The sequence below is a fragment of the Sphaeramia orbicularis genome, chromosome 12 (genome assembly GCF_902148855.1).
Source record: "Sphaeramia orbicularis chromosome 12, fSphaOr1.1, whole genome shotgun sequence".
Classification (NCBI taxonomy): domain Eukaryota; kingdom Metazoa; phylum Chordata; class Actinopteri; order Kurtiformes; family Apogonidae; genus Sphaeramia; species Sphaeramia orbicularis.
The window spans coordinates 20,897,984-20,923,282 of NC_043968.1; the positions used below are offsets into that span (position 1 = coordinate 20,897,984).

Sequence of the window (25,299 nt, forward strand, 5' to 3'; positions counted from 1 at the left end):
CAGCACGCGCCACATAGACTCACTGGGGATCTGTCATCACTTCTGGTAATCGTTTAATTGTGTGCATGTGTCACAAAACGCCTGGAATAGGCTTTACTACTGCTAATATACACTATCTGAGGTGTATATTTCACAGATTTCAAAGCCAGTATCTCTATTCAAATATCAAATAACTCATCATCAGCTCATGGTAAAGGCAAAACGGGAGGGATGGGTGACCAGCGGCCCGTGATGTGGAAAAAATTAAGAGAGCAAAAGAGAGGCCAAGAGGCAAAACGGGTGAAATTTATTTTTCAACCTCTGTCAGTAAGGTGCATTAATCTAACAGCAAGCTCTCACTGTGTGACTGGCTTTTTCTGTGATTTCTCCATCACTGGCCACTCCCCTGCTCTCTCATCCCAAACATTAAATATCACCTGCCGTGATTAATCCCAACTTAATTAAATCCATCAGCGAGACAATGGCCAGCCAATGAGGTATGTAATCATTCACATAGTAAATTAAAAGAAGTAAGGGCCCCTCCGTGTTCTCCACTGACAGAGATGGAGAGGATGGAGCATGGGGTCCCAGAAACTCAGCTGGGAGGAGGAGGCAGAGGGACGTGGAGGGGTGGGGTGGTTGTCTTCACGCAGCCAAGCTCATCCACAACACACAGATACTCACATACCCACATGGATATACTCTTACTCCTTTTTATATACACAAGTTGAAATGGGGCATGAGTGGATCATAACAATACATTTAATATAATATAGATGGTATCTGTGTATAACTGGACATTAAAGCAAGTAAAGTCCTGCTCCGGTGTTCACACAGGTTCCTGACTACTGTATTAAAACTGAAAAATGATGAATCTGTCCTTATTTAACACTTAAATAAATATCATATATATTTTTTTATTATACACCATAATAAAGTTGTAACCAGATGTAAAGGCAGTATTTTAGCAACAAATGGAAAGAAATATTTTACTTTTTTTGGCATGTTTGGCATGGATAAAGCTATCTGACTCATGCACATACAAGTTTTGCAGTTTTGTAAAATAAAAACTAAAACCAATACACTGTAGTTTATATTCCTGCTTGTTAAAGGAAATTTCAGATTGGACAATATTAACCATAATATTACAGAATACGCAGAGTGGATGATGTCATTATTTGCATTGATTAAATTAGCCTGTTCACGCTATGTAGCAACAGTAACATGTTGTCACACAAAAGCAGAAAGAGACCAATGCAACGCGAAGTGAAAGTTCCCTCAGAATACTTTAAATACAGTGGAGGGTTCCTCTGTCTAAGGTTCAAGGCCACTCCACATTGTACTATACACATCCTGTAAATTATCAGTTTTATTTCTTAAAACATCTGGTCACCTTTTCTACATGACAGATTGGTTTGATTTTTCCATTTCCAGACACCAGGGTTTACAGTATCTGGTTATACCACTTGATGTTATAGCTGTTTTAAACAGTATAATGCACTTAAGACCCCTCTTTGTAAAGCTAACATAATGCTCATGCGGTATGTGATTTTAAATACCAAGCCAGCATTCAGGAATAAAAGGCGTGACAACTGCATCACCATCTATTGTGGCAAGGTAAGCATACCAGTGTTGCTTTAAAAACAGTAACGGTGGGTGATTTTGTCCTCTGCTTGGCAGCTCTGGGATTTCACTGCCTCACAAATTTGCAGACATTTTCAACAGGAGCATCTTCTTCTACTGGTTCCACTGCCAAGTTAAAGAAGAAATTACAGCACCTCCCCATTCCATCTCTATATACAATTTAACTGAAAGGTGAAACTGAACATTCACAACACAGCCCAGATTTATTTTTGACCATAGAGTTAGAGGGGCCGTGTTCTGATTTGCTTAAATTTGAAAACCTCTTGATGCCATGTTTGAGTTTCATATTGTTTCTCTGTTAAAAAATTTGCAAGAAAACCACTGAGAAAATAGAGTTAAAGAAAGTGTTGAGATTTTAATGTTTTCTAAAAGTAACCTCATAGTGCGCTGGTTGATACTGCTCATATTTTCATGATTGACGGGTGATTTTGTTGATTTATTTGTGAATTTGTGGTCATTTGAACATAGTTTTAATGTTTTCAAGATCATTTGAGTATTTAACCTCCAACAGAATGCTCTGTCAGGCTCATGTCACGTCAAGCTAACATGTGACCTCATGCACACACACAGGAACACACACAACTCTAAACATGCATGCACATGTGCAGACCTGCATCTATGCTCACAGTCTTGTGCCTTGATCTTCAGATCCTGAGAAGGTCACAATCAGTCTTGGCCTGGGCCTGCACCCACGAGGAGAACAGATGTTTCTGGAAGTGCACAATCCTATAGGCATTCAGGTGCAGCTCCCAAATGGCTAAGACAAATCGCTGTGCACACTGATCATGCATACACACACACAAACACCCACAAGCAAATGCACGCTTGCATAATGGGCAAATAGCAGCCACAGCTGGGATGTTAATGCTAGCAAATAGGATTATCCTCAGAAAGGATTTCTCTGCTAAGCATTTCCTCTTAATTAGATTTCTCAATCTCAGGGATGAATTGCTTTTTAGCAACGAAAGCTGCCACTGAGGGAGCTGTTAGCTCCTTGTAACTGAATTAAATGCATAATTAGTGATACAATTACATTAGTAGAGGGTCTTTTGTATTTGTGTGAGTGAAGGGGATAAGAGAGTGTGGGTGGAAGAGAAAGCACGTCATTGATGTGCTACCGAGGGACACTGATATTTGATATATGGGAGAGAATCTGCAGGAAGTGGTGGTCCGGCTGCTGCCAACAGGTGAGTGAGTGAGGATTTTAGAGAGCTAGTGTGAATATTCAGTGCAAAGACAGAAGGCAGCTGTGATAAGATAACTCATACATGCTACAGCAATACAAGTATCAGCACATGATGCATCCTGTGAATATTTGAATGTCAGGTACTGTTGTGCTCACATTAACCCCTGGTGCTCCTGTTTACTGCATGTCCAGTGTTTGGATTGCTGGTCAATTCATCATTAGTTCTCCTCTACAACACCCTCACACACACGCCCCAAACATACACTGAGCACACGCCCTGCTCACACCTCTCCCCTCCATCCTCACTGCGTATCCCTGGACCATTCATCACCAGCCTGGCGCTGACAGTGACGGATGGGTCAGCCCGCCACTGGCACTATCCCAGCCAAAGACTCATATGGCCTCACCAGCAGACTGACAGCTGGAGCAACATGTCAAGTGGTGGAGAGACTGCGGCCATTAATAACCTCCGTCACATGATCTGCACACACCGCAGCATGGGGCCTGCATGAGCTCAGGGGCGTCATGCTTAGGCATCAGGGCCTGGGAGGGAGATGTCACCCTGAGCAGGGGCGACAGTCATGGACGCCTGATCTTTAATCAAGTGAGCGGGGATGGTCGGTAATGAATATATCGCTCACAAATTGGAAGGTGTGCAGTGGGGGAGTGGAAGGGGCCCAGGAGGAGATCGGTGAGAGGGCTATGTTAGGAGATTTGATGACCCATCTGTGACTCCTGCTTGACCCTGGGGAGTGGTCCCCTTAAAGCCGACCCCACCTCTCTGGCCCCATCTGAGCACATGTAATGTGTCATTCATTCAGTGAGAGTGATCATAATCATCTAAGGAGGTCTGCTTGATGAGGCACAGCAGGGCAGACCGTGAAGTCAACTGGACCAAAGATACACTTTTAAATATTGCTGGGTTTGTACTTGTGTGTGTCAAGAAAAGCCTGAGTTTGGGAAAGCCTAAATTAATACAATGGTGTTGCTTGATTGAGTGATTCCTGCAGCGGTACAATATGTTGATGACTCAGTAAGCAGCAGTGTGTGTATGTTGTTGGTGGCAATGGCAAAATGGACAGTGCAATTTTTTAATGTTTTAAAAATAGGTAAAAACCATGTAGATTGCCGTGACCAAGGAGAAGAAAAGAAGTTATGGGTGATATTTTCTGATTCTCTTAAGCAAAAACAATTCAACTTTTGTACTGTTTTATACTAGTGCAAAAAACATAAAATCAAGTATTTTTGGGCTTTTAACAGAAGCAGCAACAAATAAAATAAACTTTTTTTTTCAATTATTGCTGAAATTCATGCCAATTTACTTGTCAAGAATCAAGTCTTTTGCTAGAGGAGTTTAGTGCCACATTCTACCTTATTCCATTGTTCAGAAAGTTCTAAAAATGAGTTGATTGTTATTTGAATAAGGCTTCAAGGAAATAATGTAACTACACTGACAAAGCACTCAATAAAACTTCTTAATAAGGGTTTTTATGTACTGCAGTGTTTCATCTTTATGTGCAACTAAGTATTGACATCAGCCTGCATCACGGCTTTTTTCTAAACATGACTCTCATCATCGTTTAAAGGATGTTTGAAGAAGGAGCATTAATGTTTAATTGACTTTCACCTCTCCTTGTCCACTTCACTGATGTATGCAAAGCAGAAAGCAACGGTGCAACTGTCCACAGTGCAGAACACATGCATAAGCCGTTTATTTCTCTGCAGTCTTTAGGAGCCAAGATGATCCTTTAATCCAATTCTACATGGCAATCAAAGTTCCATGAATCAGGGCCATTATGAGCAGACCTATGGCTGTGCTGGGCGTTTTGCATGTCATTATTGGGGGTTGTGCCATAACAAAGCTGCTTTTAATGAGATTCCACAAAGCTCCAAATCAAGCAGTTCCACCATGCATCCTGGCTAATTCACTTAAAAATAATTCATTCCGAAAGACAATCGCTAACTGAGGAACAAGGAGAAGCCTAGAAGGTTTGTCCTCCCGACAACCACGCTTCGATTTCAACCTTCACAGGCAAAAGGAGGCCCTTATCCCAATGAAGAAATATCATTATCCATGGGAGGGATATTAGAGAGGAGGAGGAGGGGGGCATCAGCAGCCAAACGTAGAGAGAGTGATTAACTCAAATGTCCTCAGTGTCCCCAGACTCACAAATGCAGATTTGGCAGGCAGCATGAGAGGCTTTGGAGTATAAGTCATCCCATGTTAAGCTAATAAAATCAGATAATGCAAGGCTAATGCTAGCAGTGCTCACTCTGCAGTGATAGGCCTTTATGAATAGGAAAATAAATATGATATTCAATTAGTAGTTTATACAGAGAGAAAATTCAATTTCTATCTGTCTTTTTTGTGAGCACAGGGGTCATTCAAACTCCCTGCAGGACTTTTCCATGAATATTTTCTGCTTCTGTTGGGAAAATGAGGCAAATAGAAAAATGGGAATAGGAGTGTAGCAGCAGCAGCAATAAAAATACATCAGTCAGGGAGAGTCTAAAACTGGCACTATGTCACCCAAAGTACATTTCTGGAGGTGTTCAGACATAGATCTAGATGGCAAAAATTACCCCACAAACGTTTTACTGTCAGATCTAGTCAATATATCTCCTCCAGGTGAGTGTGCAAGCATGCACAAGAAAGATGAACATATCGTAGCTCACATCTTTCTCAAGCCATCTATTATGATTGGGAAATTACAAATTGGATCTTGCTCTGTGCCATCAAGTATAGAGTGAGATCCATCAAGCTGCTGTATCTGTGAAGTGAATGTGAAGGCAGAAACACAATCAGAAAAGCTCTGCTTTCTTATAAGGTGCTTTTAAGGTAGTAAATAATGGCCTTACCATTGCACTTAATAGCGATTACTGTAGCCACCATGTGCAAGTCTTCTATCACTGAGCAAACTTAATAGTACAAAAACTATAGATGACCCTTTCTCATGAAACTTTTTGTCAGTGTGCCCTAATAAGCCAAGAAAATGTTATGAGTTTCCAGGTAGTTCCTCTGGCTTGACATGTTTGGTTGTGTACTTCTGTTTAATGCACACTTGTTGGCCTGAACAGAGGAGAACAATGATCCTCAAAAGAAGTAAGTGAAGTGAGTTATGTTATGAAACAGCAACACTTCAGTGATTATTTAATCATTAATATTAAGTGGTTCTTTGGCATTAGTTGCATCTTATAAATCCTAAAGGCTACATTATTAGACAGGGAAAGATCATGTTATAACAGAGTTTAATTCATAACCTGATTGCATCCATGCTGCAAACAGCAGAAGTTAAATGGCTCTTATCTCAGCTCCTACATACTCTACCTCTGCTGTATTTTAAAGAGATAATTTCAACAGCAAAACACAATAAAATTGACAGCGATTGCACCGCTGAAGAGAGTGGCTCGTGTTCTAAATGGGAATTTCATAATGCAACAGATGTGACTTTTTTTCTTGTCGCCCTTCCTTCACATCGTGGCAGGATTACGACGAGACGGATATAAGCTTTTGTAAAGCCGGCAGGACATCAAGGCATCACCGGCCATACGTGAAAATGCTCAGACACACCCCTGTGAAATCGGCAGACAAAGTGCTACACTTTCTGGAAGAAAGGCACAAGCCTGAGTGATGCCACTTTGTCCGTCAGAGATCAGGCCACCTGTCAACGTGGGCCCGCCGGTCTGAGGAGCCGGGTCGGACAGGATTTGGGGGCGGCGTGTTCCTTAACTAAGGCGCTGACTTTCTTTAACTAAACTCTCCCATCTGTTGAGTGGCTATTGTCTGTCAAGTAATGCAGCTGCAGAGCACCAGCCCCTCTTTCATTAGAGAGTAAAAAAAAACACTTAAGCATATTCAGCTCTATCCTCCTCCTCCTCCTCCTGTTATTCAAATACTGTTACTAACCACTGATTTATTCATTGGCTTTACACAGTCCACTATCCCCCCCCCCACACACACAGACATAAACACACCCACAGGCAAACCCTCCATTCCGACCTTTTCCCCCCAAACACCCCGTCCGACACTCCACAGTCATCCTTTTACTTGCTCGACACATCTCATCCTCCCCTTTTCTTCGTCCAGTCAGACCTCCCAGTATCCAGCTGTCACTCTAACCTTCAGCACTGACTCCTCTGCAGATAAACCATCCTCCTTCTGCTTCTCCTCTCCTGCTCACTACTTGTCTGAGCATTGATCAGGTTAACCTCCTGATTAGGTCTTTATTGCAGACATCTGTCTTTCTGATCTCTCTGCATGATCAGAGCCTGCTGGGTAAGCACTCTCCCTGCCGCCTGCCTCTTTGTGGCTGATTTCATGCCATATTCAGCTCTGCGTTAAGCCCTGTGTTCCTTAACAACCTGAAAACTCCTGTCTTTAAGCTGACAGCAGGGGCCTGACAACCTGTCTTGTTCCACACAGCAGTATACTAGACAGATACCGCCACTTACGCCATGGCCTGAGGGAAATATAGCCTCTTTTATGATAGAGGATTTAAGTGATGAGTTAGCGTCATCGCCCATGAAGCTGTCAGCCTTAAAGATGTGGCCCGGCCGAGGTCGAACCAAAAGATGGTGGGAATGATGGTGTGAAAGAGGAGAAAAACAGCCCACCCACAGTCCTCTGCTTGCTTTAATTTGAAGCTGATTTTTGTTATTCAGGCCCCCGCCTCCCTCTGCAGGGCAGAACAGTTTTACAAGCCCCCCTAAAGCCTTTTAATAATAGGTGTGGAGGCCAAAGAATGGGCCTGGTGCTGCTGTTTGACTGCACATGGCATGCTGTAATAAAGTGGACCATTCATCCTCTACTCTCTTTCACTGACTCACTGAGGGGTGTGTAGGGGGGTGGGAGGGGGTTTCGGATATAGGGTGCTTGTGCATGGAGTGCCAAGCACGTCCAGCTGCATTAGCTTTAATTGATCTTCACATTTGTGCATCTGAAGGTGGCTTCCTGCCGCTTCCTCCTCAGTCCTTTGTTGAGGCTGCAGTAGTGGTATGAGATTATGAGGCGGATGAGTGGCAATTCTTCTGCTGCTGGAGTGGAGACTCATCCCACTTAAAAGCCACTTTGGCTACAGGGAAGAAGACACAAACTTACACTGAACACACTGACTGGGGTGGATTCAGTCCAGTCCTTTTACGTCTTACACATCTTCAGTGTTTACATCCAGTGTGGACTGATATGTAGGGCTCATGTGTGCATTTTATTAATCATTGAACATGCACCGATCAATGATATCCAACATCCAGTTTGATGGATGATTATTTAGGACATAGGATTAGTTCTACTTCTTTTGATTTCTATTAGGTAATTGTATAAATATTGGACATGAATGTCCAGCTCAAATCTCATTTTCAAAAATGATACAAGATAAACTGGTTTGAATATCAATCTGGAATCCATTCACAATCTCTGAACATGTAAACAATGTAAACATTGAGCATTGATCAGTGTTTAATTCCTGTACATCATATTGTTTTCGTTCTCAAAATGGTGACTTGGTACATGTGCAAAAATTATATATATATATATATATATATATATATATATATATATATATATATATATATATATATATATATATATATATATATTGACCAATGGGAAAATATGTATATCTTCAACACTGACTCTAAATACCATTTATCTTTGAGATTAGTGAATGATAAATGTGTCTTTTTTATATTTGATTGTTATGTAGCACAAATATATTGAAACTTAACAAATGGCAATGTTTGCACAAGAGATCTGATACTGACAGAAGTTGTGTATTTGGGCAAATATTTCACATGATGAATTAAGGTTAACTTCATCCTTACGGTGATATTATTATGAGAAATATTGGCCAAATTGAACTCCCCAATTAAAAAAATTTTAGTCAGAGATTTTTTAAATCGAATACTGATGGTTGTGCATTAGAAACAGGTCAGGGTACTTGCCAGTAAAAGCTGGGATATATGGCCAAAAACGAAAAACGTGCTGTTACTTTTGTGTGTGTGTGTGTGTGTGTGTGTCGGGGGGGGGGGGGGGGGGGGGGGGTCAGTGTAAAACGTATGACTTTTCAGTGATTTTCTTTGTTATCTAACTGAAGAACTGAAGACAAAACATGATTAAATAAATAAATACAATATTTATGTACTTTACTAAAACCATATGCTTTATATAACTATAAAAACTTACTGACAGTCAATATATCACAAGAAGCAAACAGGCTGAATTTTGACTTCTTGTTAAGCAAGAAAGAGCTCCAGAGGACTAAACTTGACATTTGTGATGATTTTCCAAAAGCAAAACCTTGATTAATCAAATTCTTTCGATATGCTAGCATGCTGTTGTTGTGTCAAAGTTTTGTTTTATTGTTATAGATTTAGGATAGAGTTGTAAATGTTAAACTTTCTTTCACTGAAACAGTCTTACTGACATCCTAAAACAGTGTCAGAAAGTGAATTGTTAATGTTATTCACTTGCATTTGAACAGTAACATCAATACTGTGTTAATACTGTCAGTTAATGAATGTATAAAAACTTACAGTATTAATTAACAAGTCAAAAAGATGCCGTAATTACCACTGTATTAAACAGTAACTGTAGGAACTTTTCAATAGCGGATCATCACGGCAGTCAATCTGTGGAGATGCTGTTCACCTCCTTAATTAGGAGTTTTAGTCATTGAGGTAAATGTCTTTTTAATTCATTAGTAATATCTTTGTAATTAGTAACTATTAAGCTCATCAACTGAGGACAACTTTCAGGTGGCTTATCAAAAGCAAATTAAACATCATCAACAGACTAATGTGTCTTTGATGGTGCTGCCTATGGAGTCTTAACTAATGACACAGCTTTGCTATCAGGCTGAGTAGCCCCATTAAATCAGCCTGCCCAACTTAATGTTAGGAGGTGTTAACAGATTGATTCTCTTAATCTGTTCAACTACATCAACAGTCAGCATGGGGTAGGTCAGCAGCCTAGTTGTGCATGTGTGTGTGTGTGTGTATGTGTGTGTGTTAACCAATTTCACAGTCCATAGTCACGCACAGTTAAACTCTACAGTTTTGGGCAGAGCAGACCATGATATCCCCTATGATAAAGGAGGAGAGGGGAGGTGCGGCGGAGGAGGGGGAGGCTGCTGGTGGTTGCTGTCGGGCAGAATGGCAATCTTCAAGTTCATTCAGCGTGATTAAACCAGAGCAGGGACTTTTCTTCCCAGCTAATTATGTGGAAATTACAAAGACAATAAAGCATCTGGTAGTCATTCTTCCTCTTTCAGATTTTTCTCAATATTGTGACAGGCTGATGCATTGTATGTGAGCCTCCACTCCCTGTGCAGAACAGGCTGAAAGCTGAGGTCAGCAGAGAGCAAATAGATGAATTTATAACTTTGCCTTTTCACAACAGAGCAGCGATATTGTCCCTTGTCTGGGCCCCCACCCCTCCTCCTTTCTCCTTCGTCTCCACTGTTCCACCCCAGAGACCACCACTTATTCTGAGGGCACAGGCTTTCTCCCAGCGTGCCACCCAAACTGAATCTGGTTTTCCCCTCAGAGACGAGGCTGGCTCACTAATACCGGCCCTCCTCCCTTATTCTCCCCCATCTGTAAGACACAAAGAAGGAAAGCGGGACAGAAAGAGTGTGACCCCCCTTCTCTCAGACTGACAGGCCACCCTGGAAAAGGCGCCGTGTTTTATAATTCTTGTCTGCTTCCACAAATTCAGCACACAAGTCACAGCGACGGCACTCACAATGACCAGGAAGTCAAGTCCAACCATCTTTTATTGAACTCTATGGAGACCAGCACTGCATGTTTGTTATTCCAACATTATGAAGAAAAAGGATTCAATTTAGTTCATGAAACGCATTTCACTCCCCTCTCGATGAGCCAGTGTCCTGCTCGAATTTCTCCTCCTTTCTCACCTAATCTCCACTAGTGTGTCTCCCCTCCACCTGGTGTCCAAGATCTCTTCTGCCACAGTTCCGCTGCTATCCCCCTTAATTAAATGTGCACTTCATTAATGTAAATTGGGGAGCTTTAATGCCCTTGTTGAAATTCTGAAGAAAGTGCAGTGGCCTCGCGAAATGCTCCCGCATCATTGCAAATTAGATTAGGGACCAAGAAAGGCAGTAAAATTAGAATGATAATGGTTGATATGGCTCCCTGACAGGCATGACTATTCAAGGATCAATGGGATGTTGAATGCTTTTGCGAAGCCCACTTCTCAAAGGCTGGGGGACAAACGTCAGCCTACAGATGTGCCTTTTGGAAGCACTTGAAATTAGTTTAATTTGGTAAATGGTAGGGATTTAGAAGCTTTTAGCCCGACTGTAACAAGACAAGAATACATTGAAATGTTTTGCCATTCTTTTATTAGCATAAAATGGGGCTGGGCCAATTTGCATTCCCAACAAGTCCATTTTTTTCCTCCATCAGATCCTTTTTTTTCTCTACAAGATTACATTTGCATCCTATCCTCCACTGCTGCTCAGAATGAACACTTTTTCAAGACTGTTTTTTAACTTGCCATAATCCTATTAAGGGGAGGGGATGGGTTGATTTCATTCCAACTAATCTTATCAAAGACACCAATTACAAGGTAATTTTGATTAAAGTCCAATAACTTTAACAAGGCTTAGAACATTCTCATTCCTGATAAGACCTGTGCTCTTTTTGCCTGTCAGGTTTAGGCCAAATTATTATCTCTGACAAGTTCAGAAGCTAAAATATGTAAATGTCACTATCACGTACTTAAAATAACACTACACATGAATAAAAGGCTATGGGCAACTGTGATGATGAAGGTGTCCATCTTCCACTGTGGAGGTTCAGCAGACTGCCTGCTGCTCTACTCACCCTGCGTAGCCTCAGTCTCTGTTCTGTTCAGGAGTCTGGCATCATTGACCTAATGGCTTTGTGGGTAAGCAGCCGGACCTGGCCCAACTCTGAAAAGAGGCTAAGAGGCTGAGGAAGGGGTGGGGCACTGGAGAAAAAGGTTGAGGAAGTGACTTTTTAAGTCTATAGAAAAACTTGAGCCCTGACCAAGAAATACTGAAGTAGGGAGGGGGACTGAATCTCAGTCTTAATGGTTCAGCTTCTTTTTTTTTTTTTTTAAAGCTATCACCAAAATAATAGTTTACAAGAAGATATCACACTGATCATTTATGGTGTAGCATTAACCTTCAAAGACCAAAATCTTCTGCTGATGTAAAATATTTAATAACTGTTTAACCACTAATCCCATCAATACATGTAAATTATTCTGATAAAATGCAGTTCCTTTGCATTTCATTGGCATCAAATATGATCCTTCTAGATGAAAGAAAGAAAACCCATGTAATTTGACAAAAGACAATGGCTGAAGATGCTTGTTTTTATGGTCAGTTAGTGATTTATTTTGCTGAAAAGGTCACCTTTTCTCCAGTTTTCTCTGTTTTGATGTAATAACCTTTGAATTTACTCTGAAGTTTTATAAACATCTACAAGATCAGTAGATGAAATGTAGGAAAATACTGGATTTTCACTGAAAAATGCAAAATACAGAGGATACTATTACAATAAATAGTGATGAATCCATTAAGAATGATAAAAAAAATTAATTTGGAAGTTTGCCACAAAAATACTTCAAAGGTCAAATGGAATATATAACAATTATTTTACAATAGTCGCCTATGTTTATACAGTAGAAATTCCAAAATTGGGGGGGGGGATTCTATTTTTACACAAATTCTTCTTTCTGACACCTTCACATTTCTCCTGCTACAAAAAAGGTTATTCTATTGATTTCTATAACATCACATAAAATTGCTATATTAGTCCCAAAAGATAAACTTAAAGTAGCTTTCTGTTTTGGAAAAACAGTTTGTTACCTTCACTAAAAACGGTCACACCCAAATCATTTTTATATCTACCTTTATCTAAATCAGACAAATCTGTGCAAACTTTAAAGACACAGACGTGTTGTTACGTCAGTGGTCTGTTGTGGTGATATTCACTGAAGGCTCCTTCTCTCTCTCTCTCTCTCTCTCTCTCTCTCTCTCTCTTTTTTTTTTTCTTAAACAACTGAGGGGGCGGTAGCAGGAAGCAGGTCATGGCAAAGTGGCAACTGGCAGCCCCATAATTAATCAGCTTCCACTGTAATTAAGGTGTCCATCAACAAGCCAGGCAACAGTGTTCGCCCCAAAGCCATTGAGGCCTCAGGAAATCAACCTGCAGGAATAATGAGTTCACCTTTAACTGGCTTGGTAACAGATAAACACCACATTACAGGCTGAATGCACAATCCATCTGATGGATCACTGTCACCCCCCCAAGGCTTCAGCCACAGTGTATCTGACGGACGGAAAGATTCACCCCTAGAGAGAATAGGAATCAAATATAACTGTAGGGTAAAGACGTGTAGAATGTCTTCATAATGACTTTTCACATCAGTGGTTAATCAAATAATGGTTGAACATGGATGGGTTTATTATACAGCACTTGGACTTGATAGGATTGGATTGATAATTTTCCCACATCTGTTTATTTTTGTCAGTTTAAGGCTAAATAACTGAATATCGCACAACTCCATTTTTTTGACCAATGTATAAAGGATATGACCATGTGATACATTCCACCTGTCAAACTATATACTACAAGTCATAAATGTTCAATAGTGATTCGTTTAGCACAGTCTCTTAGCTTTAAGTGCACAAATACTCAGCCTTCTGTAGTGCTCTAGAACAAGAGCTGTGTCTTAATAATATTCAGGGTTGTTGTTTTGTGTCTCAGCTTGACCTCTGTTTGCTCTGTGCAAGGCGTCAAGAGGACAAATTAATTTCTTCCTCTGGGGACCAATAGCAATTTAGTAAAATGTTGTCTTTGTATCTTAAGGTTTACGTCACATGGTTTACCCATTTGATCTCTCTGCACATTTTGTTTTGAGACAGGTCCACTCCACCTACTTTTTTAGTTTTTCCATAACCTTGACTGATCTTCTTATGCCTAATAGCCCTGCGACTACACCGAGCAGGGAAGGCAGTCTTTAAATGCAGGCGCTCCTCTGTGAGGATGCATAGCCAACACTGCCGTGGATCAATGGTAAAAAGTGGAATTAGTCATTCTAAATCATGCAGCTGTGGTCGAAGAGAGCTCCTCCAAAAATCATTAAACAATCATGTATTCCCATTGATTTATTCTAAATACCTGAGGAGAGAGCAGATTAAAGCAGGGGAAGAGCAGGCTAATGCAGATGAAACAGCTGAAGGATGGGGGGTCCTCAGGGAACGCTTTTGTCCTAATCAGAAGGAAACAATACTGCTGCAATTACCAGCCTAAGCAGGTCTATTAAGGCTCCTTCACTTGACATATTTATGTATTTCAGATACTGCAGGCCACATTAAATGGAGTTTACTCAGGCACTTTTACATTTCTGCAGTAAACAGTGGATACACTGGGGACAAGGTGAACAACCAATCTGTTCCTGTGTTGGGTACAGCAAATATCAAATCCAATAAAGAAAAGCTAAACGTACACCAGCACCTTTAGCAGAGCCTTATCTTGGACCAAATGATATCATGCAGTTTGACTAAAACATTTATATCATTCAGAAAAGCGGCAGGCTGGGGATAATTTCACAATTATCCCCAAACCCAGGGAAAGGAATTCAGGACACAGCTATATTGATTAACGTCATTAATTCATTTATAGCTGCAGATTGCCAAATAAAACAGATTAATAGAAAATATCAGTTTCTATTCAGAAGCATGCATTGGGCTCATGTAATAGGAAGCAAAATATCCTAAAGTATAAATTGCAAAGATTTAAATAAGTCTCCCAAGTTATTTCATATAAGTACAGTGGTGAAATAGCAGAGACTTTAAAGCCCTGTAACTTATTCCTCTGGAGAAAATATTAATCAAGGCAGATTAAGCGCTTTGCACATTTGCTTAATGTCTCTAAGGAGATGTGAGGAAGAGCATATTTTAAACTGGCACATTTATAACAAAGCTTTTACATCTTAAAACCCTCAAGCTGAAGTCAGAAGGCCCCCACCATCTAAAAGCTTTACTCAAATCCTCTGACAGAAATAATGAGGGAGGCAACGCAGCAGTGAAAGAGATGCAGAACACTTTCAGGATTTGAAGAGATTAGACAGAGTCTGATTTAAGTTTCCACAGTGAAGTGTTGCGAAGTCCCAGTCACACTCTGATTAAAGACTCGGCTCTGGAATTCTTGGAAATATTGTTTTCAAAAGTCAAATACAGCAAGGCTCTGTGTGAGTGGAGTGCTTTTCATTTCTCCCTGTCCATGGTCACTGTAAAGCATATTGAGCTGTAACTGCGACGCCTGTGGACAGCGCATTAATTCAGAGCGAGGGAGCCTTTCTTCAGCTAAGCAAAGAGTCATTGTAACAGTCCTGCAAGGAGGTGATGTGCGCCTATTTAAACAGCTGTGGGTCAACACAGACTCTGCTCGCAGGAAGAAGCACTGTCATTTGTGGTATTTAACAATTCCTGCACATCTCCCCTTCACTCGCAAAAGAAAATAATCATCTCTTTTAAGAAAGTCTGTATTTGGCAGTGCCTTATAAGGTGATAACAGTACAAAGACTTTCACAGCCCCAAGATGTACCTATTACTAAATTATAAAAAAAAACAAGCTGGGCCTGCTGATGGGTACTGATCTTTTATGTTAATGAGGCATATTTCATGTGGTACTGAAGATAAAGGACCAAGTACATCTGATGAACTACAATCTTATTTTTTTTATTTATTTTTTTCATTGCAATCAATATTCTAATCACTACATTTGTGCCTCAACCTGATCAATGAAAGCAAAGAGAATAAAAGTCATGGTGGTCATGTTTATGGAGGATGTAATTGAATAACTATTTAGCACTCATTCTACTCTCTGAATGCATCAAAAGCAGATATAATCATTCACACAGATTTTGTTTCTTGATTTTGTCATTCAGCACACCTAAAATAATTAAAATGAGTTGCGGTGTGTCACTCTTCTCGATCAAACTTGGCTGAATTTAATTATACTAAAATAAAAGTTCTATGTAAAATAAATTTTAAATCTGAAGTCCTAAATTTAAGGAGAAACAATAACAAATTAATCAAGGTATTAATACCCCAAATGTAAGTAATACAGGATGAGAAAATTAGCTTACCCTAACAGAAGTCTAGATTAGGTAGAGAGACAGTTTAATGCACTAGATTACATGATTCAAGCATGTGTGTGTTAATACATTGGCTGCTCTTAGATGTATGATTCAGCAGGACCATCTAACACTGTAAAGGCAGCACAGTAAGAATAACATACACATTATTACATTATCATCATAGAAAGGGGTGGAACCAGATTTATAAAAATGTCTGATCCAAGAAAAACTGACTTAAAAATATTGAGTTAGAAGGATTATTATGTTCACTAGTAACTGGATGTAATCTTAAATGCAGTTAAGCAAGAACAGAGCCCTGTGGCACTCCATAGCTGATGGTCAGATGTTTCGAGACCAGTCAGGGTTGAAAAGTGACAAATGAAACAACTAAACAGAACAAGATCTACAAACAAAAACGATGAGATAAATATAAAATAGTAGCATTGAGTTGTCAACAGTATAAATACTTTAGAGAGGGAATTACTGACATCAATCATCACCACCATGTGGCACATAGGTCATGCACAACAGATCTCCAGCGGTTGGGTTTTTAATCCTTTTTCATGTTTCAATAATAAGAAAAGTGTTTTGAGGATCAGATCATCACCAAACCCAAAAATCTTTAGGGTTAAGTGGTTTTTCTGTAGGGGTTTCCCTTCCTTCCCTCCTTTGCCACAGGTTCTGGTTATTTAGAGGTATCATACACTCGCCTTTCACCACTGTGGTTACTATACTGGGTATGTGTGTCATGTGACTTCAATGGCTGCGTATATAGTTGAATGGTCAGCATTTCTCCGCAGTTTGTGGGGAGAACAGTGGCGACATTTGTCAACTTTAGTGAACAGACTGTAGACTGAATTCTATGTTGAGAATGGCGGTCAGATTTTCTGAAGAAATCAAAGAAGTGATGTTGATGCTTATCCCAGAGAGCAGCAATAGTTTACAACAGTAGTTACTGTTGGCTTAGAAAACTGTAGTCTGAACACAACAAGCACCATGTAAGCACATAAACACACATGCAACAGAAGGCTGACTGCACTTACTCTTACTTCAGAAAACCTTGTTGTGCCATTAAAAACAAGGCTTTTCTGAATGTGTGACATTGTACCTTTGAGCATTACTTGTAAAACCGAAAAAGCAAGAAAATAACTAGTGTTAGGTATATATAATTATAACCCTCAGTTCTATATATTATGTAACCTACTTCAGTGATCAGTGCTCCAGTTCAGCTGCTCCATTGTTTCTGTCATTTATTATCATTTAAAGGTCTCATCTCAGCTCGACTCTGACAAGTAAGAAGAAAATAAAAAAGTCAATTCAACTTTGATGAAATCTCAGCAAAAGACTTTTTTGTTGTTATGTGTGTGTGTGCGCGAGTGTCTGCATTCAAGGCAGTCAGTGTAGGTGTTTAAACAGTATCTTGATATAGCACAGTTATGCTGAAGATCGACTGGGCACAAACTTCTTGAGTCAAGCCATCGGGGGCCAATCAATATTTCTTTAGCACAAACACACAAAATGAAAGCACTTTTAAAGGCTGAGGCGACTGTTCTGCCACAGCAATCTGCATCGAATGCAGGATTGACTGTTCCACCAGCTTTAGTATGTGGGTAATCAATGAGGGTAGGGGTTGGGATGTAATGATTAACTCTATATGGGGGTTCCTTAGGCTGCCCAGAGCATGACGAGGGACACAAACCAGCTGAGGAGGACAAAAGATCCATATCTTCACATTAGTCACCATTTAACACATTACAATATTGCACAGTTTAGTTTGCAGCCATGTTAGATTTATACAAGTAAAGGTACTCAACACAGGGTAAGGCATGTATTAAAGTGACATATAAATCACGAAAAACAAACTTCTGAACAGGAGAGAGGATGTAATACATATTGTTAATGTATGAATAGAGTATTTCAATGTAATATCTGCTGTAAAATAGTCACCAAATATTCATCAGTCTACCCACTGAGCCTCCTGTCAGGTCTGCAGCATTAATGTGCCACTAGTGGTCTGCTGTTGACAAAAGCTAACTGATGACAGCCAAGGAGACACAGCAGTCAGCCATATTGGGGAAAAAAACACTGTTGACCCTGCTTAGATTGGATTTACCGCAAGGCTGGATCCAACCACTGCTAGACATGATGGATTATTGTAATGGCCACCTCAATGGCCTCTTTGTCATGTTTAAATGGCAATACATTTTGGCTGGAAGGGGAGAAATTTAACAACTTAAGGCTGTGGAGGCAAATTATCTGTTTGAGGTGTAAATAAAACTGTGTCACATTACTGGTGCACAGGTTCACTTATGTGCTGACGTGCCGCAAAGGTGGGGGGGGGGGGGGGTGGATGTATTGAGCTCTGTTCACACTGTGCCTGATGTTCCAGTCATTGTGGGTTATTGCTATCGATCGCCTTTCATTATGTGCATTAATCAGCAGGCATTAAAAGCCATTATTATATCTGACTGGATCATTGCCAGGCGCGTATTACATGGACATTGTTGGCATTTTCTGGCCGTCCATCTCCGCCCGCTGCTGTCAGAATAATAGTGACCTCTTCAACTGGGTTCCTTCAAATAAAAACTCTAGTGAGAAACTCCGCAGTTGGTGTTGGTTAAGATGCTGATAAAGACTCACCGTTCATTTCTCAAAGCTATAGGTTCCAGCTGCATTATCTGCCGCCCCTTCTCACAGACTAGTGATTAAGTGTCTGACTCTTTAAACTCACAGTGCAATCGTTACACTCTTATCATCAGCAGGGCTGTCTGCGATGATCCGTTCCCATGAAAAACTTGTACAACACTTATACGACCACACATCAGATGAGCGATATCTTACGTTCTACAGATGATCAGTTTTTATATACTTCGATTTGCTCTGAAAATTAATTTCACAGTAGCTCTATATGACTGTTTCCATTGAACTAGTGTTCCCTGCAGTTTAAAGAGTACAAGTATGATGGCATGTTTGTGCATATATTACATAGAAATACATCATATAATTGCGAAAACAGTCAGCACTGATGCCTGTAGATACACTTAAAATATCTTTTAAGCTCTATTTCAGTGATTCATACCAATTCAAGCAATTCCCACACAGGAAAAACAACCACATATTTTTTTGGGCCATTGCAAAAGGCAGTAAAAACTCATTGTGGTAAATAAAACTCATATAACTAATAAAATGCATTTTTCTGGACATCTCCATTGCAGTTGTGTTCAATAGGTTCCACTAATTGGACTGTAAAATGATTTGTAACAGTGCTTGATTAAGTTTACCATTTTACTGTGTCAGTAAGCTAGCATTTTTACTATTAGCCTATGACCCCTCTGACCACCCTCACATCCCCTTTGTACAGATTTGATCACTTCCAGCTCCACAAAGCTAAAAAATATTCATTAGTAGGAAATAATGTCAAGATCAACAATTGCTGGCTTCAAAACAGCAGTTCAGAAACCAAAGCTTGAATTTACAGATCCTCCATTCATTAATTTGAAGAATCTTTATTTTTGTTAGTAGGCTCATACGTAATCATGCAACACCGAAATTTGACAGCTGCCTTTAACCCATCAGTAGATCATGCATGCATCTCACACTGCATACTGGGAAGAGTGGGCTCACAATATCATGTGCACAGGGAGCAAATAAGGAGGGGCACATCGGCCAACAAATCTCCACCAGTCAAGGAAATCGAACCGGCAACCCATCGGTCATAAGCCGACTCTCCAGCCATCTAGGCCATGGCTGCTTATATACAGTTCATGGTCTAAATGTCTGCTCTGTGCATATTCTTATAGTCCAGACAGACTTTTCTAGACTTCTTCTAGTCTTGTGTTTTAATTATGTGTCTGTTTCCTGTTACAGGTGCCAGCAAGTGTATATGTAATTATTATTAATTTTTTTATAATTCTTCAATAATTTCAGGCACCTCTGGTCCAAACATCAGCATAATTAGTTGCATTAATACACCCAAATGCTGGTTGCCAAAATGCTATTAGGATGGGTTTGATATTTGTCACTTCAGTTCACTTTGAAGGTAGTATGTTTGTCAGATTTATGCAGTTAAGACACTATATGGAACTGTTTGACCTATAATAACACATAGACATAGGAAATAGTCAACTTTTACAAAGCATATGGTACTTTTTTGATATGGATATGTCATATGGAGCCCACCGTTGCCCTCAGGATGTCAGCTTGTAATTAACTAAAACTATAATTTACAAACTCTGGTTTTGGAACCAGACCCAATGGAAAAACTGTATTGAACTGTTGCAGCTCTTGAGGACTGTATGAAAAAAATATCTGAGCTGGGAACATCAGTGGTCGACATTTTGACACTTTCATATAGTTTGGATTATTTTAAAATGTCGTCATTCCTGAAAGGCTAAAATGCATTAAAATCTCACAGATGCTACTTTAACTTTTTGGAATCGACCACAAATGAGATTCACATCTCTTTCGTCTTGTTTTTGACACTACCTTTTTCTGTCTGACTCTTTAAGGCTTCATTGCAACCTGTGCTCAAACACAATAGAATGGTACTATGGAGAGCTTTGAAGAGTTTTCTTACAGGGCAAAATGACTGGATGACAAGGGAAAAGAGTGAGAGAGACAGGTTCATCTATTTGGAGATAGACAGAGCTCCCACGCTGGGGCAAACAGTCTATAACAGAATGTAAATGAAGTAGCCTGTGCCAACAAACCAGTACTTTCTCTCCATCATGAATAAATATTAGTGGTTCTCACTCTCCAGCCTGGCCGCTTGTTCTCCCACAAAGCCCTGTGTGTGGCGTCACATTCCACGCTTCCTGTTGCTACACCCGGCGTCTTCATCACAGCACTGGAAACATGGAGAGAGAGGAAGGCAGCCTTGTTATCAAAGAGCCTGTTGGATGGTAAACACAAAGTCATTAACCTCTGACCCGGCTGGATCACAGGCCGGGAGATGGTGATCTGACTGTTTGGAAAGGAGATTCCCTGGAGTCTCAGGGAGGTGTCAAGAAGAGATGGGCTCATCAAATTGGCTTTACCATCAGAGCAATACTGAAGGGGGTTAACCTGTATAAATCTCCATTCATGTTTGAAATGTCCTCTGGAGACAAAGCTCCCTGGGTAAACACTAAACCCAAGAGAAGGGCAGATAATTGGAGACATTATCAAAAAGGAGATTTTTTTTCTCTGTTTATAGACAAAGGTAGTGACATAATCAGATGTAAATCAGGAAATTGATAGGTTAGGTTACCTTGTTTCCACAGCCCACAGTGGCTCCAGTTTCTACTATTAGGAATTTCATAAGGATCATAGTATCTGTATGTTATTCTCAATTATATGAAAAGCCACATTTACAGATAAACAGTCCACTATCAGCATTATACAGTAATGTTACTGACAATGGCCATGAGGGTTTTTTTCTTATTTTTTGACTCACATTAACATTTGCAGATGCTGTGATGACACACATCCCAGCAGTTTGACTAGTTTGACTCAAAATTTAAAAAAGTGACAGTAAAGGCAAGAGGGAAACAACTTTGATTGATTTTTGCAAAAAATTAACATTAAAATCACTCTTCTGCTCTTCTTCTCCATGTAAAGTGGTCATTTGTTTACGGCATCTAATTAGTGATCTGGTGGTCCATCTTAAAAATGTTTCTCCATTAATTATATCTGTGGTCAACAACAATTGGGCTTTGGTTGATATATCAGTATAGCAGTCAGGTCAGTCTTTCAGACAAAAAGCACACTCATTTTTTTTCCTGGCAGACAGCTCAACTTATAGGTTACATTAAGAAGACTGTAAAATGACTTTGTTTCACAATGCGTGATGAGGTTTATCATTTTACAAAGCTGGTAAGATAGTGTTTAGCATTTGCTCACCTCTGACCCCTCAGGTTCTGTCGTTCCACCCCTTTTGTCCAAATATGGTCATTTCTGGTTCAATAAGGAAGACCTGACAACATCTAGATCACAGACTACTGCCTTCAATATGGCAGTTCAGAAACCTATGCGTGACATCACAGTTTCTCCATCCATAAATTACATGCAGTTGATAACCTGTTTGATCGCCTGTCTTCTATGATTCCTGTCTCTGTTTTTTAGCTTCAAGGTCATTTTACAATTCATGTTCTTAATGATACATTGCACATCTTGACATTTTATGTTAGGAATGAGAAGGAAAAAAGAACAAACAAAAGGTTACTGTCTTACTTTTCCAACTCTTTAAATGCTTTAGACTCAAATCTGAGCTATAAATTTGTACAGGATTTGCTTTTTTGCCAGTAGAAATTAAAAACAAACCACTGTACAAAAACAAGACCCAAGTCGTCATAAAACTGTATTTTTGTTTTTTTCCCTATAATTAAATTTTTTTTTTTTTTTTTTTTATAGAAATTTAAAAAACACACAGAGGAAGGTGTGAGGAGAGACAACAGGGAGCAGGAGCTGGGAGTCGGGGCAGTGACGGGGCTCGGCAGGGCAGCATGTGAAGAGTTGATTTGAGCGCTGTCTCTGGTGACAGACTGCTGTCTCCTTGGCGGTGAGCTTTAAATGGTTTCTCTGTCAGGGAGAATGGAGGGGATAAACTGCACTCTCCAATCCCCAGACCCATTTAGGAGAGCAGATGAAAAGGCAGACGGACAGCCTATACATGTTCCTCCACTTTTATTCAGCGGCAGCCAGCTGATAAACAAAACAGCAAATATCCACTGCATTTTTTGACAGCCACTTTTCACCTGCCACTCCACATAAAGAAACCGCTGCCAGCTTCTCTTTTTTTTCTCTATCTCTGTCAGTCACACTTCGGCCTCTCCAGCGTGCCACCCTCAGTGCTCGTGGTTGGATCGCTGCTTCACGTCTCCTCTCACTCTGATTGCACTTTGACAGGTGATTAATTCAAATCAGCAGCTCAAAATAATTATGGTATTATGGGAACAGTAGTCATTATTTAGAACATGATTAAATGTTTCCATGTCTATTGACTCAGGCCTCTGTGATTTATGCATTTGTTTAGTCAATAGTGTAGTTGAAATGATGTCATTAATTATGTATGGAGAGACCAGGAGCTACTGAAAGAGACAGGACCCCTTCCCTCCTTCCCTTCTCCTCCACCTCCTCCTCCTCTGCTGCTGTTCACATCCTGACAGATGTAAGAGGAGGAATCATCATAGTTTAGGGAATTGCACAGTCCCACAATCTATCTCCAGCTCCATCGTTATGCTCTTTATCTCCCTTTTATATTCTCTCTCTTACCCCTGCTCTCTCTGCCTCCTTCTCTTTTAATGAACTTATAGTCCTCAGCTGCAAGTTTTTAGTCTTCAGTCCACCTGTGTGAAAAAGTAACTGTTCACTACAAAATTCTGGATGTTTATTTGCCAGTTAAATGAATACACAACCTATACGGATTAAAAGGTTTGTGCGCTTACATGAAATGTTGTTTGTTGCTGGAACCAGTAGTTTGTTGACATTAGTTAATTCTGTAACCTAATGGCAAAGAGGAAAGACCACAGCCCCAAAATGAAGCCAGTGTTAAAGTATTTTAAAGTGTAGCCCCTGCTCCCACATACACAGATTGAAGCTGTCTCGTGCATACTAAGTCAGTAATATTTTTCCAGCTCTCTTGACGCTCTGATAAGTGTTCAGGTGGTCCATCTTTACATTACATTACCCCATTAATAGATTTTTTGGGCCAAATAGAGAACAGTGATGTGTGCTATGATGGGCTTTGATTGACAGGTGTGTTTGACAGTTACAGCTACAGCTAACGAGACTGTTACATAGCTTTGCTACATAAATGTTTGATGAAATGTGTTGTTTTGTCTTGTCCTTAATACAGTGAATACAAACCACTGTCAGAGTTCCCTTCATCCATGATAATAGCATGTGCACTGATTTGTATGTACAGCACTTGTCAAAAGTTTGGAAACACATTACTCTGGCACATGCATGTTCCTTTGTTTATATACAACACTTGGCATATCAATGGTATGAAGACGTATTTTGACCAAGCAAATGTATAAATGTATAAGGCATGGCTATCATTCCATACTTCAACACCAACTTGACCTATAACATGACAGTGACCGGAATTATGCATCTAAGTTCTGTAAGGGTTATTTAGGGCTGCCTGTCCATCAGAGGATAGACTTTACAGTTCTGTTGCTGGTCTATAAAGCTCTGAATGGTTTAGGACCAAAATACATCAGTGACCTCCTGACCCAGTATGAACCCACCAGACCCCTCAGGTCATCTGGATCCGGTCTGTTGTCAGTTCCCAGAGTCAGAACCAGACATGGAGAAGTTGCATTCAGCTTCTATGCTCCACATGTCTGGAACAAACTTCCAGAAAACCTCAGATCAGCTGAAACACTCAGTTTATTTAAATCCAGGTTAAAGACCCACCTGTTCTCAGCTGCACTTGAATAGAATTTTTATTCATCAGTTTTAAGCCAAAAGTTTTTATCTGTTTAATCTGCTTGTCTCTTTTATCTGTTTATCTGTTTTCTGATTTTTGTTTGTTTGTTTTTCTCATGCCTTCTGCTGTTATGCTTTTAATGTTTTATGTAAAGCACTTTGAATTGTCTTGTACATGAAATGTGCTATATAAATACAGCTGCCTTGCCTTGCCTTGCCTTGCCTTTAGGGCAGGGGTCTCAAACTCCGATCCTCGAGGGCCGGTATCCTGCATGTTTTAGATGTTTCCCTCTTCCAGCACACCTGACGGTCGCTATCAGGCTTCTGCAGAGCTTCATCGTAGGCTTATCATTTGAATCAGGTGTGTTGGAAGAGGGATACATCTAAAACATGCAGGATACCGGCCCTCGAGGATCTGAGTTTGAGACCCCTGCTTTAGGGTGTTTTCACACCTGAATGTTTTTTCCAATTCAGGGAATAATGTATTTGTATTTGTGTTCCAGTGTTGCACATCACCTTGTTTCGGTTCCACACTGCTCCATGCCTCCAACACCACATCCATGTAAACAGGTGGAAGCCATGTTCCTTCATGTGCTCACTGAAAATCTTAAATACTTCGGAGTTTTTGTGCGTGTTATCGAGCATTTCCAATTTATGCTCGTCCTCCCAAATGCCAATGAGGCATTCTATCCCTTCCTCTGTCCAAATTGTTCCTTGACTCATTTTCTCCACTTGCTTATCCAGCAGGTGATGAAAGGTATGAAGCTCATTTAGCTCATTAGCATACTGTCTGTTTACGTCTGGCAGTGGCACTTTTTCGACAGAGCGGCTCTGCTTTATGGTAATGTTTGCGACATCACAGTTTTCCGTACTCAGAGTGGTACAGAAAACTGTTGTTGCCTCTTTCTGTCAGTGTGGTCGTGTTCACACTGTAAACAAA

General features: G+C 40.2%; 1 long non-coding RNA gene across 1 annotated transcript in view; it reads right to left on the minus strand.

The window, feature by feature from the left end:
* Window positions 1-25,061, minus strand: part of LOC115429176 (uncharacterized) — a 63,363-nt gene extending 38,302 nt beyond the window's left edge. The window contains exons 1-2 of the long non-coding RNA XR_003936735.1: window positions 24,876-25,061; window positions 20,700-20,793 (exon numbers count right to left, since the gene is read on the minus strand). This is a non-coding gene — a long non-coding RNA (uncharacterized LOC115429176). The remainder of the gene's footprint in view (window positions 1-20,699; window positions 20,794-24,875) is intronic.
* Between the last annotated feature and the right edge of the window lie 238 nt (window positions 25,062-25,299).